Source organism: Bison bison, unplaced genomic scaffold (genome assembly GCF_000754665.1).
Source record: "Bison bison bison isolate TAMUID 2011002044 unplaced genomic scaffold, Bison_UMD1.0 scf7180017864184, whole genome shotgun sequence".
Lineage (NCBI taxonomy): Eukaryota > Metazoa > Chordata > Mammalia > Artiodactyla > Bovidae > Bison > Bison bison.
Genome location: NW_011494756.1, coordinates 856,858 through 859,758, shown reverse-complemented (window position 1 = coordinate 859,758; position 2,901 = coordinate 856,858). Strand labels below are relative to the sequence as shown.

Below are 2,901 nucleotides of genomic sequence, written 5' to 3'. Positions count from 1 at the left end.
CATTTGGGCCTTATCGCAAGCGCCCGCCTGGCTCCCGTCTCCTCACACCTCACCCCTAGTCTCGGCGCGGGGCCTCTGGTAAAAGGGAACTGGCACTGGCAGCCCCTGCCTTTCTTTCTCGCTGGGACCTGGGCCCTGGAGCAAGCATATGATAATTAGCAGACGTCTCACCTGCACGGAGAGATGTTGGAAGGCAGCTAAGAGATCGCTTTAAAGTGTCAGGGGGAGAAAACTTGGATTTAGAACTCTATCCCCAGCCAAACTACCTTTCGAGGATGAGCATGAAATAGAGAAGCTCTCTGGCTTACTTGTCCCTGAAAGGGCAAGTAAAGATGCGGTTGAGCAAAAGAGGAAGTGAACAGGAAGTGGGAGTGGGACCAAAGGTGGGTGATGGTGGACATTAGATCAGTGAGGCACCCAACACCCCCCTTCCCTGTCACCACCCCAGCAGCACCCCATCCCTGGCTCCTTCGGCCTCCTTATCCTCTGCCCTTCTTCTCTCTCTTACACCCAGACTCACTGAGCAAATCCTGTTGCTTCCAGCTCCGAAACACATCCGTGATTCGACCTCGTCTGCTCCCGGCCATCCACCTGGCCTGGTCTTTAATCACATGCCTCCTTCCCAGGGGCCTCCGCTGACTGCCCTCCTCATAATGTATTGCCCCCACCCCTCCCTACAACAATTCCCCAGCACTGCACTCTTTCCTGGTTTTTATTTTTTGCCTCTATGGCCATCCAAGATACACATATCTTAACATATTTTGTTTACTGTCCATCTGCCCCTCAAGGAACAAAGACCCCATGAGCAGGGTGTGTCTCCTGGGTCCACATCCCAGCACTGTGTCCTCAAGGAAAGCACCCTGACCCCCTGGGTCCAGACCAGCCCCTAGCTCTGCTCTCCTAGCATGCCGAGCCTCCCTTTATAGCAGAGAGTGGTGTGGAATCACAGAAATGATGTTCCCACAGGCATTTAATCTCTCTCTACCCTCCCGGGATGCAGACTCAAGGGAGGCAGGGGGCAGGCCCTCATTGGTTCCCCAGGACCTGATGTCAACACTCTGCTCAGAGGACCAGAAGTCCACTCCTCAGTGAAGGAGGGGGTGCCTGCTGCCTTTGGGCACTCACTGTGCAGCCAAGACAGACAGCACTGTGCGCAAGGACACGCAAGAGGGTGCCAAGGGGTCGGCAGATGGAGAGCTGGGGTGGGGGGCGGGTAGGGCAAAGCGGGGTGTGGTCAGCTCCAGCAGGGAAAGGCGTGGTCAGAAAAGAATTCACTTGACCAGAGAGATACAAGGGGGCGGGGCTGGGGGCAGGCAGAGACAGCAGGGGTCAAAGATGGAGAAGGCAGAACTGCAGCCTGGGTGGAGGGCGCCTGGACCAGCCTGGGGAGCGCTGTCCCATCTCCTAGGGAAGGACACCGAAGCTCAGAGAGGCTGAGTATGCCAAGGTTACACGGCTGGACGAGTGCAGAAGCAGGGCTGCCTACATTTCTCTCACTCCTAGGGGTGTTTGCTTTAGAAGCATCACATCTGGAATGTTCAGAAATGTTTGAGTTCCTCTCCCTAATGCAGCTGCGTAGTCACAGTCTTTAGGCAGTCGCCATGGGCTGCTCTAAATCGCCTCATTGGGACAGACTCTCCCTGTGGGGCCCCTGTCTCCTTAAGCCAGATCCAAGAGGACACAGTTCTATGGCCTTTTATAACACGCTTTACACAGAGCCATGAAGACCTTCAGTGTCCAACTTCACCTGCTCTGAAAGCCACTCTCCTTTTCTGAAAGGTTAATTGTGCCAAAAGTTTTCCAAAGATGTGGCACTTCTCGGCTTAGGGAGCTCTGTTAAGTCAAGAAAGCTGGCCCCTCGGATTCACGATGACTGGATCTTTTAGAGATAAGTTTATAATGTAGATAAACTAAGTCCTAGAATCTGTACCGGCAAGCTACTGAACCTGGCCGGACCTGTCCCAGCGTCTCTGATGGACTCGTCCCCTTGCTGGGACGTGTCCAGTCCAGCGTACACGTTACTTCTGTATCTTACTCTGCCAGACTCAGGACCATCCACCTGAGAAGGTCGTTGGCTAAGCAGCTCATGCGAGGAGAAAACATATGGATCTCGGGGGCTTTTGCTTTCTGTTTACCAGCCTGTATCTAGAAGCAGGCTTCCCCAATATAGCACAATTTCTGCTAATCATCACCCAACTTAAACCGCGGTACTTATGCCAGACTTTGACGCTTTTGATGATGCAGTCTGTCTCTGAGATATGTCCGTGTATTTTTAGAAGGCAGCGTTTAAGTGCTTGATCGTGTGGCAGGGGATATGGGGTGGGGGTGGGGGTGTCTGTGCTGGGGATGGGGAAGCTTTTTCTTCGTGGACCATTAAAATCAAATTCTCTGTTGAGAATGCCAGATACGCCAGCATGTCATTAATTTACATCTATAATTAGAGTAAAATTTTACTCATTTAGATGGAATGAAAAATCTTTATTAGTAAAACCTTTATTAGCAAAACCTTTATTAGTTGGCTCCATAGAATAATAAATGCAACTGTATTAATTTGAAAGGCTTCCATCCATTGGTAGCAATGGAGAGACATATTTCAAACAGCTTCACTTGCTGTGGTTGTTCTTCGGGACAGAATTCTTTGGAAAGAGCGCTTAATTTTTCTTAGCAAAAAAATGATCATAATGCCCAAAGAAGTGGTATTTTAGGAAAGTGAGATCTGATGTTCGTATTAGTAATATCTTTAACAAATTCATTCTTTAGGGTAGTGAGTTCAGCGGCCTGAGTAGGGCTGGAGGGTGGGTGTGATGATCACTCAAGATTATTTTCAGTCCTTACCCTAAAAACTCTGAGACTAGGAGTCTTGAGGTTGGAGTGGAGTCTCTCCCAGCTCTGGGTGGGGGT

The 2,901-nt window shown here is 50.6% G+C and overlaps 1 protein-coding gene across 1 annotated transcript in view; it reads right to left on the bottom strand.

The window, feature by feature from the left end:
* Positions 1-2,901, bottom strand: part of EFCAB6 (EF-hand calcium binding domain 6) — a 255,659-nt gene that overhangs the window by 13,898 nt on the left and 238,860 nt on the right. The window lies entirely within an intron of this gene.